Source organism: Rutidosis leptorrhynchoides, chromosome 6 (assembly GCF_046630445.1).
Source record: "Rutidosis leptorrhynchoides isolate AG116_Rl617_1_P2 chromosome 6, CSIRO_AGI_Rlap_v1, whole genome shotgun sequence".
In the NCBI taxonomy this organism is placed as follows: domain Eukaryota; kingdom Viridiplantae; phylum Streptophyta; class Magnoliopsida; order Asterales; family Asteraceae; genus Rutidosis; species Rutidosis leptorrhynchoides.
This window is the reverse complement of record NC_092338.1, coordinates 237,950,403-237,965,316: the sequence shown is the minus strand read 5'-3', so window position 1 is coordinate 237,965,316 and position 14,914 is coordinate 237,950,403.

The window sequence follows — 14,914 nt, the reverse complement described above, 5'->3', positions numbered from 1 at the left end:
CAAAATTGCAAGTAATTGATGTGTGTGAAAGTATCAAAGGTGTGGTATCAAATGGGGATATTTCAATGACCAAGACAAGCATGGGGTGGCTCTTTTTTTGGAGCCTACAAACCGCCACCCCCATTTAATGGGTAGAAAATATTACATTTTTTTTATATAATTCAAATTAATAAGATTAAGTTGTGGAGGAAAATCCCATTTGATACTTACACTTAATTTTCTTTATAAAACCCATTATAAAGATAAGTAAATATAAATATATTTACTTGTAAATTATAAAACTTATAAGCCATTTATAAGTTATCCATTTGTTACTTGCACATATACTTAATTTTATAACCATTTTATAAAATTATCACACTTGCATTTATAATTATCCAAATAATTATTCAAGCATATTATCTTTAGAAAACCAATTTCTAAAGTCAAAGTGTCTAGTATTTATTTTAAAATCCATTCATTAAAACAAATACTATTTAGGTGTTGTCGGCTTGTTATTGGGTATGACCCGACTTGGATCATAACCTATTAGCCACATTAATCACTTATGTCTCTCGGGCATATGAAATACCTTCAATCTCCCACTTGCACGAGAAACATAAGGAATTTATGCAAGTGACAGATACCACCTAACGACCGTCCATCACCCCCAACATGTTATGACTTAGTGCCATTCAATAACATCATCCCTTTCGAATTCCCATCTCGAATATGATTAGGTGAATCTTTCAATATATCCTTTTGTCCTAGATGTCACGTTAAATCCAAGAGACATAGAATGATCACTCTCTTATAGATTTAACTTTGTCAGGCCTTAGACATCTTACTCTCAACGAATAAGAGGGACAAATTCCATCTTGACTACATACGTCCTAGACATTATACTTCATACCATGCCTGAAGCCTCCCTTAAGTACTACCATGTTTCAGAATAGCGAAGGAAAGAATCAAGGTACAATATTCGGTGAATATCTGAACCCAATATGTGTCTCAGGTCAGAGGATATAATGATATTCTCCTTTACTCAAGATTACATGTGATCAACCACAAAGGTTCCATATAGTAATCTTGAGAGCGGGTCTTCCAATATTTGTATCCCACAAATATCTATGAACCTTGGTTGCAACCTTGCCCCACATTCATCATTTGAATGTTAACCAATCCAAGTTCATAATAGTCTAGACCTCACACTTGTTCCCACAAATGTGATCAACTACGGAATTTAGAATAATAATTTATTCATGGATAAAATATGCTAAATTTGAACATGACTCATAATTGAATTAATACCATAATTATATTAATGAGTTTGAATTAATTCGTTCCGTTACAATACATAAAGTAGATCAATTCCAATCACTAGAATATCGAAGCCCTAATGCACAAACATGTCCCTCATGTTTTGGCCCATGTAAGAGCTTCGTGAGTGGATCCGCAACATTTTGATCTGTGTGAACTTTGTGAATACATATCTTTCCTTTTTCAACCTCATCCCTAATGTAGTTGAATCTCCGCTCAATGTGACGAGTCTTTTGATGAGCACGAGGTTCCTTGATTTGAGCAATCGCACCCTCGTTGTCACAAAAGATCTCAAGAGGGTCCTGAATGGAAGGGACCACTCCTAAGTCGTCGATGAATTTCTTCATCCATGCAGCCTCCTGAGCTGCCAATGAGGCGGCAATGTACTCCGACTCTGTAGTGGATAACGCAACAACTTCCTGTTTCGCACTCTTCCAAGAGACCGCACCACCATTTAACATGAATACATAACCGGATTGTGACCGGGAGTCATCTCGATCAGTTTGGAAACTCGCGTCCACGTAACCTTTTACAACGAGTTCCTCCTCACCAGACCCAAATATTAGAAACATATCCTTAGTCCTTCTAAGGTATTTCAATATACATTTAACCGCAGTCCAATGACTATTTCCTGGGTTATTCTGGTATCTACTTGTCAAGCTAAGAGCGCATGACACATCCGGTCTAGTACATATCATTGCATACATGATAGACCCAATAGCAGATGCGTATGGGACTTTCTTCATTTTCTCTTGTTCATCTTTCGTGGTAGGACACTGAGATGAACTGAGAACTGTTCCCTTTTGAATAGGTACCAAACCTTTCTTAGAGTTTTCCATCTTGAACCTTTTCAAGACTTTATCAATGTATGTACTTTGACTTAAACCTATCAATCTCTTGGATCTATTTCTATAGATTCCAATCCCCAATATGTATTGTGCTTCTCCAAGATCCTTAATGGAGAAGCAACCTTTTAACCAAGTTTTGACCTCTTGCATTGTGGTTATATCATTCCCAAATAATAATATATCATCCACATATAGCACAAGGAACATTATAGAGCTCCCACTAGCCTTCTTGTATACACAAGCTTCATCACCATTTTTAATGAAGCCAAATTTCTTTGCCTCTTCATTAAAACGATGATTCCACATTCTAGATGCTTGTTTCAATCCGTAGATTGATTTCTTTAACTTGCATACCTTTTTAGGATTTTTCGGATCGACAAAACCTTCGGGCTGTACCATATAGACATCTTCCTCAAGATATCCATTTAGGAAAGCGGTTTTGACATCCATTTGCCAAATTTCGTAATCATAATGAGCAGCGATGGCAAATAATATCCTAATAGACTTTAGCATTGCCACAGGCGAGAAATTTTCATCATAGTCAACCCCTTGAGTTTGAGTGAAACCCTTTGCTACAAGTCTAGCTTTGTATGTATCCAAGTTTCCATGTATGTCGGTTTTCATCTTGAAAATCCACTTGCAATCAACTAGCTTAGAGCTAGGAGGTTGCTCAACAAGTTCCCAAACTTGGTTGTCATACATGGATTGCATCTCGGCGTTCATGGCTTCCTGCCATTTATCTTTATCAATCCTTGATAAAGCATCTTCGTAGTTTACCGGTTCATCCAAATCAACCGTATAGCAACCATCCACGAGAAAACCATATCTCTCAGGAGGATTACTTATCCTACTAGATCTTCGAACGTCTTGTGTACCTTGATCATCCTCTTGATCATATTCAACATCCTCATGTTGAGTGCTAGTGTCAACCAATTGTGTATCATCGGCTTGATCTTGTACCTCTACAAGATCTATTTTCCTTTCACCATCACCTTCCATAAGGAACTTGTTTTCAAGGAATTCCGCTTTCCGAGCAACAAATACCGTTTGCTCGGATGGATCATAGAAGTAATATCCCATGTCATCTTTGGGATATCCTATGAAGATACACTTTGTGGATCGAGCATGTAGCTTATTTGCTACATAACGCTTAGGATAAGCTTCACATCCCCATACTTTCAAGTATGAAAGAGAAGGAGGTTTTCCAAACCACATCTCATGAGGAGTTCGTTCCACTTTCTTGGTTGGGGCCATATTTAAAATACGAGCCGCGGAGCTTAGACAATAACCCCAAAATGATAGAGGCAACGAGCTTCTAGCCATCATAGATCGAACCATATCCATTAGGGTTCGGTTCCTCCTTTCGGAAACTCCATTAAGTTGGGGTGTTCCGGGTGGAGTAAGTTGTGAGATGATCCCACAACTCCTAAGATGATCTTGGAAGGCATCGCTTAGGTATTCACCTCCTCTATCGGTACGAAGTACCTTGATTGTCCTATTGAGTTGATTTTGTACTTCGTTTTGATATTCTTTGAATGCTTCAAACGTTTCGTCCTTGTGTCTTAGTAAGTAGACATATCCGAAACGACTAAAGTCATCAATGAAAGTAACAAAGTATCTTTCACCATTTCTAGTCATGGGTTTAAAGGGTCCACATACATCCGAATGTATTAATCCCAATAAATCTTTAGCCCTTTCATAAGTCCCTTTGAAAGGTGCCTTAGTCATCTTGCCTTGTAAACAAGATTCACATACATCAAACGAATCCATTTCATTTGATTTCAAAAGTCCATTCTTTTGAAGTGTATGCATTCGGTTCTTGTTTATATGACCAAGGCGACAATGCCATAAATAGGAATCACTCAAATCCCTTTTGAGTTTCTTGGTGCTAGTATGGTATATAGAGCTCGATGATGCGTCATCATGAACCAATTCATAAATTCCATTTGAAGGCGAAGCCTTGAAATAGAATACATTATCTTTAGAAAAATGGATATCATCATCAATAAAATTAACATTGAAATCACATTGTCTTAAGCGAGAAATAGAAATAATGTTTCGACATAAATCCGGTGCATACAAAACATTTTCTAAAATAAGCTCCAATCCACTTGGAAGCTTCAAAACAAATTCTCCTTGAGCTTTAACATGCACCTTTGCACCATTGCCCATATAGAGACTTGATGTTCCCGTTTTATGATCACTTCTTTTGAACCCCTGCAAAGTATTGCAAATATGAGTTCCACATCCCGTGTCTAATACCCATGTATTAGAAGAAGTAATACTAAGCTCTACATATACCATGTATATATTACCTGAGGTTTGCCCTGCATCCCTCTTGTCCTTCAACTCTTTAAGATAGACCGGACAGTTTCGTTTCCAATGACCCATCTCACCGCAACCGAAACATGGGTCTTCCTTGGGGTTTGCCTTCTCGGCTACCTTTTGCTTCTTTGCCTTGTTGATGGTTGGGGTAACCATCTTCCCCTTCCCTTTGCCTTGATGGGCGGGTCCTTTTCTCTTAGCCACCTTTGGCTTAGAGGTGTTACCTTTAGACCCACCTTGATCGATTGCTAACACGGGTAAAGTCCTTTTACCCATGCTAGTTTCCGCCGTCCTAAGCATACCATGAAGCTCACCTATACTCTTATCCATCCCATTCATGTTGTAATTAATTACAAATTGATCAAACCTCTTTGATAGGGAGTTAAGGATAAGATCGGTGGCTAACTCATTAGATATGTTAAGGTTAAGACGGTTAGCACGATCGATAAGGCTTTTCATCTTAAGTACATAAGATGAAACCGATTGGGTATCGTCCATACGACAAGCATGAAGCGCCCGAACCGTTTCGAAACGCTCAACACGTGCTTGTTGGAGAAACATCTCCTTCAATTGTGTTATCATGTCGTATGCGCTATGATGCTCGAAATCCTTTTGGAGTTCGGGTATCATAGTCCCAAGCATTAAGCATGAGACTTGAAGGGAGTCGTGGCAATACTTATCGTAAGCGGCCATTGCCTCCACATCATTCTCATCCGGTTGATCGGGAATGGGGTCCTCAAGCACATACATTTTATCCTCTTGTTTGAGGACAATCCGAAGATTGCGGAACCAATCCATAAAATTTGTATGGTTGAGCTTGTCTTTCTCGAGGAGAGACCGTAACGATAGGTTGTTAAAGTTAAGTGGTGCGTTGTTCATGTTGTTGTTGTTATTAGCGGCCATCTACAAAATTCAACAAAGTTCATTTAAGTATTGATTTCAAATTTAATAAACAATACCCTTTTAATTTGTTTTATTAAATATTAGAATCCAACGGTAAATCAAATTTCGGTTAGGTGACCTTTATCCCGTTATTTGATTTTGCTAGGTAGTCATAATGACAATTGCAATCCTTTTGCAACTTCTAATTTATGGGATCATGCAATCCTTTTGCATGGCATATTAATCCCATCAACGCCTATTTGTTCCTCATGCTTCGGTGACCCTAAGTTCATGATTCCCAAATCAAGTTGCCCTACTTGTGTAGACATGTAGACTTAACATACAAGTGGTTAGGTGACCTTTATCCCACATGTATGTGAAGTGTACCTTATTCATATTAGTTCACTCATGACGGTTAGGTGACCTTTATCCCATCAAGAGATTCCTAATATGTCTAAGTGTTTCCACAAAAGGATGGCGTTAAACTTGTTTACCTTGTTTTATTAAAGGGATTTTAGGTTTTCTACATTCTAGTTTAGAAAACAAAGAGCTATATACCAACATGCATTTGGTGTGTAGTATGTTTATGAAAAACCCATTTTCATGTACCTTTTAGTAACCAATTACTAGTTTTAACCATTCCATTGCTTTTAAATAAACCATTTTATCTAAGTCTAATAACCAATTATTAGTGTCATTTTGTTATGTTTTATTATAACCATTTTATAATGTATTATGCAAGTGTTATCTAGTGATGATCTTGTAGCAACCAAACATACAAACATTCACAAACATGCATAACAAAGTGTTCACAATCAAGAGCCATTTTGGTAGACATTTGTTTAGCCAATAAACAAATGTCACCTAAGGGGTTAACCAAAGTAAGAGATTTTTAACCAAAATCTCCCACTAAATCTTGTAACTTCATAAGCTCCATCTTGTAATCTTCTTCATGAATCTTCACTTTCATTTTACAAAATCATATCCTAATACAATTTTTCTAGAAAATGAAATAACAACCTATTCTATTTTACAAACCAAAATAGAACAAATTACATGGAAAAATTACAAGATTACATACAACTTATTACAAACCAAAATTACAAAATTATTACAAATCATATGAATGAATATTTCAACCAAATCAACCAAACATACAACCACATGGTCTAGGCTCGATTGTGAACAACAACATAACAATAATCTTGGCCAAATTTGAAGTCCAAACCCACTTTTGGAACCCCAAATAATTCGGCCAAGCCATCATCCCCACCAAAACTCAAAATTTTTTACATTCTACTTTCATGCATGTTGGTAGATTGTAAAGAAAGTGAGTTTACTAGCCAAAAACAAGAAGCATATTAACAAGACTTTGGCTCTAGATACCATTGATGGAATTCTCCACATGAACAAGTCACAAAACCCATTTATATATGTATATATATATGTGTATAAAGCGGAAGCATTTTAACAAGTTTATGCATGCAAAGTTTTAACCTTTTAAAACAAGAATTCCATTAAAGATCTAGTCTTGAAAATACACTTAAATGTAAATAGAAGCTAGTGAAAGGTTATACCTACTCCAAAAGGAGGTGAAGAACAAGGAAGAAGATGATGATGGTGAAAAGCAAGTTTCTAACTTGAAACCTCAAGAGATAATACCCACAAGCCTTAGAACAACAACACCCTTGTATGTAGTTAGGATTTTAACACCAAAATAAGCTTGAGATCAAACTTGAAGAACCCTTTTTTCCTCTTCAAAATTTCGGCCAAGAAGATGGTGAGGAGAGGATTTTTGGTTGTTCAAAATTGCAAGTAATTGATGTGTGTGAAAGTATCAAAGGTGTGGTATCAAATGGGGATATTTCAATGACCAAGACAAGCATGGGGTGGCTCTTTTTTTGGAGCCTACAAACCGCCACCCCCATTTAATGGGTAGAAAATATTACATTTTTTTTATATAATTCAAATTAATAAGATTAAGTTGTGGAGGAAAATCCCATTTGATACTTACACTTAATTTTCTTTATAAAACCCATTATAAAGATAAGTAAATATAAATATATTTACTTGTAAATTATAAAACTTATAAGCCATTTATAAGTTATCCATTTGTTACTTGCACATATACTTAATTTTATAACCATTTTATAAAATTATCACACTTGCATTTATAATTATCCAAATAATTATTCAAGCATATTATCTTTAGAAAACCAATTTCTAAAGTCAAAGTGTCTAGTATTTATTTTAAAATCCATTCATTAAAACAAATACTATTTAGGTGTTGTCGGCTTGTTATTGGGTATGACCCGACTTGGATCATAACCTATTGGCCACATTAATCACTTATGTCTCTCGGGCATATGAAATACCTTCAGTCTTATCAACGGCCATAACGGTTATGTTGCACAAGACCAAGGATGGGAAGTAGTCCTAGTAAAACCAGAATGCATAACTTGTTTCTGGACGTATGAATTACGTGTCTTTATTGCCTTTGCTGAACGGCTTGTGTACTAGCTAGAATTATCTTCACAACTATCTTGTATCAAAGTTATTGTGTGCTATATTTCATGCTTTATGTAAAATAAGCGGTATTGTAAGTTTGTAAAATATTGTATAAAAGTTTGAACGCGAAATATTATTATAATCAGTTTTTCATATAGAATTGTAGTAGTTGAATTGTATATTAGCTACTAAGTATGAACTTAACGGGTAGGTACTACCCGAATTTAAACTTATAAAACGCTAATATGAAGAAAAAGCTTTTATAAATGAGTTCATATTATGCTACGAAATACTATTAACTACTCTTAATATTCTGTATGATTAACTTGTTCCATTTGACTATTTTGAAGGAAATGGCACCGACTACTCGACACACCGTGAATATGAATGAAGAGGAATTCCGTACTTTTCTAGCTTCAAACATAGCCGCAGTACAGGCTGCGCTACATACCAACAATAACCTTGGATCTAGCAGTACAGGAAATTGTGTAGGATGCACCTACAAAGAATTCACTGCCTGCAAACCTTTGGAATTTGATGGAACCGAAGGACCGATCGGATTGAAACGGTGGACCGAGAAGGTCGAATCGGTGTTTGCCATAAGTAAGTGTACTGAAGAGGACAAAGTGAAGTACGCTACGCATACCTTCACAGGTTCTGCGTTAACATGGTGGAATACCTATCTAGAGCAAGTGGGACAAGACGATGCGTACGCACTACCGTGGTCAGCATTCAAGCACTTGATGAACGAGAAGTACCGTCCCAGAACCGAGGTCAATAAGCTCAAGACAGAACTTAGAGGGTTACGAACCCAAGGATTTGATATTACCACGTACGAAAGACGATTCACAGAATTGTGCCTATTGTGTCCGGGAGCATTCGAAGATGAGGAAGAGAAGATCGACGCGTTTGTGAAAGGATTACCGGAAAGAATCCAAGAAGATATAAGTTCACACGAGCCCGCCTCCATACAATAGGCATGTAGAATGGCTCACAAACTCGTGAACCAAATTGAAGAAAGAATTAAAGAACAGACTGCTGAAGAGGCCAATGTGAAGCAAGTCAAAAGAAAGTGGGAGGAAAACGGTGATAAGAATCACCAATACAATAACAACAGCAATTACAACAATAATGGCAACAATTATCCCAACAATCGCAACATCAATCGCAACTACAACAAACGGCCCAACAACAACAGCAACTACAACAATCATCCCAACAACAATAATAACCGCAACAACAACAACAATCAGAAGCAGCTATGCCAAAGGTGTGAAAAGTATCACTCGGGGTTCTGCACCAAATTTTGCAACAAGTGTAAAAGAAATGGTCATAGCGCGGCGAAGTGTGAGGTCTACGGACCAGGGGTTAATAAAATGAAAGGAACAAATGATGTCGGAACGAGTAATGGCGGAGCAAGTAGTGTCGGAGCAAGTTATGCCAATGTAGTTTGTTATAAATGTGGAAAACCGGGCCACATTATTAGAAATTGCCCGAACCAGGAGAACACGAATGGACAAGGCCGCGGAAGAGTTTTCAATATTAATGCGGCAGAGGCACAAGAAGACCCGGAGCTTGTTACGGGTACGTTTCTTATTGACAATAAATCTGCTTACGTTTTATTTGATTCGGGTGCGGATAGAAGCTATATGAGTAGAGATTTTTGTGCTAAATTAAGTTGTCCATTGACGCCTTTGGATAGTAAATTTTTACTCGAATTAGCAAATGGTAAATTAATTTCAGCAGATAATATATGTCGGAATCGAGAAATTAAACTGGTTAGTGAAACATTTAAGATTGATTTGATACCAGTAGAGTTAGGGAGTTTTGATGTGATAATTGTTGGGATTTAACAAGTTTGATAATACTTAAAACCTTTTAAGAATTTTATTAAAGCGGAAGCATGTTAGTTACATTTTAGAACTTGTATATCTTTAAACCATTTTAAAGTTAAACCCCATGGATCAAGTTGTGAACAAATATACTTACAAACTAAGTAGAAAGTTAAGATGTTTATACCTCCTTAAAACAAGTTTAAGGGCTGCAAAATGCTTGGATGATGATGAAAGAAATGAAGAAGCAAAGCACCAAAACACCCTTGCCTTGTTATAAACCTTGTACACCTTGAAACCTAGCTTGAAAACCCTCTTTTCTGCCCTTGAGAAAACCGAACAGCAGCAGCAGAATTTGAGCTGAAATGTTTGATGAAATTGATGACTTAAAAGCTTCTAACTTGAAGCCTCAAGTGTAGTATACCCCAAGCTTTGAATCACCAACACTTTCCTTGAATTAGTTAGGATTTTAAGACACTTATTAAGCTAGAAACCAAGCAAGAAACCTCCTCAAAACAGCTCACAAATTTCGGCCAGAATAGTAGCTGAAAAGTTAAGAGAGTTTTCTTGAACTTTTAAGTGGAATCCTTGGTCAAATTACTTGGTTGTTGTGTGTAGCATGCACTTAAGAACTTGTGTATATAGGAAGTAACAAAAGTGAGCATGTGTGGTCTTCTCTTGGAGTCCCAAATCAGCCCACTACATATATATATATATTTTATATATATACATGTAAGTTCATAAAAGTTTATAAATTTTTATAAACTTATGTATTGATTTGTTACTTATACATTTTTTATAAAACCTTTTATAAAATATAACACAACATAATCATTTAAACCTATAAACAATTATATATAAATTATACAAATAATTTATCTCAAGTGAAATTTCTTTAGAAAACCGATTTTCTAAAGTTCAAGTGTCGCGTATTTATTTAACAATCCATTCGTTAAGATTAAATACATATAAGGTGTCGATAAGCTTGTTATTGGGTATGACCCGACTTGGATCATAACACATTAGCCACATTAATTTAATATGTCTCTCGGGCATATGAAATACCTTCAATCTCCCACTTGCACGAGAAACGTAAGAAATTAATGCAAGTGACGGATACCACCTAACGACCGTCCATCACCCCCAATATGTTATGACTTTGTGCCATTCAATAACATCATCCTTTTCGAGTTCCCATCTCGAATATGAATAGGTGAATCTTTCATTATATCCTTTCATCCTAGATGTCATGTCAAATCCAAGAGATACAGAGTGACCACTCTCTTATAGATTTAACTTTATCAGGCCTTAGACATCTGACTCTCAACGAATAAGAGGGACAAATTCCATCTTGACTACATACGTCCTAGATACATACTTTGCATTATACCTGAGCTCTTCCTTATGTACTACCATATTTCAGAATAGCGAAGGAAAGAATCAAGGCATAATACTCGGTGAATATCCGAACCCAATATGTATCTCAGGTCAGAGGATACAATGATATTCGCCTTTACTCAAGATTACATGTGATCAACCACAAAGGCTCTATACAGTAATTCTTGAGAGCGGGTCTTCCAATATTTGTTTCCCACAAATATCTATGAACCTTGGTTGCAACCTTGCCCCACATTCAACCTATGAATGTATACCAATCCGAGTTCATAATAGTCTAAACCTCACACTTGTTCCCACAAATGTGATCGACTACGGAAATTTAGAATAATTGCTTATTCATGGATGAAATATGCAAAATAGGAACATAACTCAAATAAATTTACACCATAGTTATATTAATGAGTTTGAATAATTTCGTTCCGGTACAATACTTAAAACAGATCATAACCAATCACTAGAATATCGAAGCCCTAATGCACTAACATGCCCTTCATGTTTTGCTCCATGTAAGAGCTTCGTGAGTGGATCCGCTATATTAAGATCTGTGTGAATCTTGCGAATACATATCTTTCCTTTTTCAACTTCATCCCTTATGTAGTTGAATCTCCGCTCAATGTGACGGGTCTTTTGGTGAGCACGAGGTTCCTTGATTTGGGCAATCGCACCCTCGTTGTCACAAAAGATCTCAAGAGGGTCCTGAATGGAAGGGACCACTCCTAAGTCATCGATGAATTTCTTTATCCATGCAGCTTCCTGTGCTGCCAATGAGGCGGCAATGTACTCCGACTCTGTAGTGGATAACGCAACAACATCCTGTTTTGAGCTCTTCCAAGAGACTGCACCACCATTTAACATGAAGACATAACCGGATTGTGATCGAGAGTCATCTCGATCAGTTTGGAAACTCGCGTCCACGTAACCTTTTACAGCGAGTTCCTCCTCACCAGACCCGTATATTAGAAACATATCCTTAGTCCTTCTAAGGTATTTCAATATACTTTTAACAGCAATCCAATGACTGTTTCCTGGGTTGTTCTGGTATCTACTTGTCAAGCTTAGAGCGCATGACACATCCGGTCTAGTACATATCATTGCATACATGATAGACCCAATAGCAGATGCGTATGGGACTTTCTTCATTTTCTCTTGTTCATCTTTCGTGGTGGGACACTGAGATGAACTGAGACTGGTTCCTCTTTGAATAGGTACCAAACCTTTCTTAGAGTTTTCCATCTTGAACCTTTTCAAGATTTTATCAATGTATGTACTTTGACTTAAACCTATCAATCTCTTGGATCTATTCCTATAGATCCCTATCCCCAATATATATTGTGCATCTCCAAGATCCTTAATGGAGAAGCAACTCTTTAGCCAAGTTTTGACTCCTTGCATTGTGGTAATATCATTCCCAAATAATAATATATCATCCACATATAGTACAAGGAATATGATAGTGCTCCCACTAGCTTTCTTATATACACAAGCTTCATCACCATTTTTAATGAAGCCAAATTTCTCGACTTCCTCATTAAAACGATGATTCCACATTCTAGATGCTTGTTTCAATCCGTAGATTGATTTCTTTAACTTGCATACCCTTTTAGGATATTTTGGATCAACAAAACCTTCAGGTTGGACCATATAGACATCTTCCATAAGATATCCATTTAGGAAAGCGGTTTTGACATCCATTTGCCATATTTCATAGTCGTAGTGAGCAGCAATGGCAAATAATATCCTAATAGACTTTAGCATTGCCACTGGCGAGAAAGTTTCATCATAATCAACCCCTTGAGTTTGAGTGAAACCTTTTGCTACAAGTCTAGCTTTATATGTATCCAAGTTTCCATGTATGTCGGTTTTCTTCTTGAAAAGCCATTTGCAATCAACTAGCTTAGAGCTAGGAGGTTGCTCAACAAGTTCCCACACTTGGTTTTCATACATGGATTGCATCTCGGCGTCCATGGCATCCTGCCATTTATCTTTATCAATCCTTGATAAAGCATCTTGGTAGTTTGTTGGTTCATCCAAATCAACCGTATGGCAACCATCTATGAGAAACCCATATCTCTCAGGAGGATTGCTAATCCTACCAGATCTACGAATGTCTTGTGTATTTTGATCATCCATTTGATCACTATCAACATTTTCATGTTGAGTGCTAGTGTTAACCAATTGTGTATCATCTACTTGATCTTGAACCTCTTCAAGATCTATCTTCCTTTCACTATTTCCTTCCATTAGGAACTTAGTTTCAAGGAATTCCGCCTTCCGAGCAACAAATACATTCTGCTCGGATGGATCATAGAAATAGTATCCCATATCATCCTTGGGATATCCTATGAAGATACACTTCGTGGATCGAGCATTCAACTTATTAGGGACGTAACGCTTAGGATAAGCTTCACATCCCCATACCGTTAAGTATGATAGAGATGGAGGTTTGCCAAACCACATCTCGTGAGGAGTTCGTTCCACTTTCTTGGTTGGGGCCATATTTAAAATACGAGCCGCGGAGCTTAGACAATAACCCCAAAATGATAGAGGCAACGAGCTTCTTGCCATCATAGATCGAACCATATCCATTAGGGTTCGGTTCCTCCTTTCGGAAACTCCATTAAGTTGGGGTGTTCCGGGTGGAGTAAGTTGTGAGATAATCCCACAACTCCTAAGATGATCTTGGAAAGCATCGCTTAGGTATTCACCTCCTCTATCGGTACGAAGTACCTTAATTGTCTTGTTGAGTTGATTTTGTACTTCGTTTTGATATTCTTTGAATGCTTCAAAAGTTTCATCCTTGTGTCTTAATAAGTAGACATATCCGAAACGACTGAAGTCATCAATGAAAGTAACGAAGTATCTTTCACCATTCCTAGTCATGGGCTTAAAGGGTCCACATACATCCGAATGTATTAATCCCAATAAATCTTTAGCCCTTTCATAAGTCCCTTTGAAAGGTGCTTTAGTCATCTTGCCTTGTAAACAAGATTCACATACATCAAACGAATCCATTTCATTTGATTTCAAAATTCCATCCTTTTGAAGTGTATGCATTCGGTTCTTGTTTATGTGACCAAGGCGACAATGCCATAAATAGGAATCACTCAAATCCCTTTTGAGTTTCTTGGTGCTTGTATGGTACATTGAGCTACTAGATGATGTGTCATCATGAACCAATTCATAAATTCCATTTGAAGGTGAAGCCTTGAAATAGAATACATTATCTAAATAAATATGGATATCATCATTAACAAAATTAAGATAAAAACCACATTGTTTCAAACGGGAAATGGAAATAATGTTTCGACATAAATCGGGTGCATATAAAACATCTTTCAAAATAAGTTCCAAACCACTTGGAGGCTTTAACACAAAGTCTCCTTGAGCCTTCACTTGCACTTTGGCCCCATTACCCATGTAGAGACTTGATGTTCCCGTTTGCTTGCTACTTCTTTTGAACCCCTGCAATGAATTGCAAATGTGAGTTCCACATCCAGTGTCTAATACCCATGTATTAGAAGAAGTAATACTAAGCTCTATATATACCATATATATATTACCTGAGGTTTGCCCTGCATCCCTCTTGTCCTTCAACTCCTTAAGATAGACTGGACAGTTTCGTTTCCAATGACCCATTTCACCGCAACCGAAACATGGGTCTTCCTTGGGGTTTGCCTTCTCGGCTACCTTTTGCTTCTTAGCCTTGTTCTTGGTTGGGGTAACCATCTTCCCCTTCCCTTTGCCTTGATGGGCGGGTCCTTTCCTCTTAGCCATCTTTGGCTTAGAGGTGTTACCTTTGGATCCACCTTGATCGATTGCTAA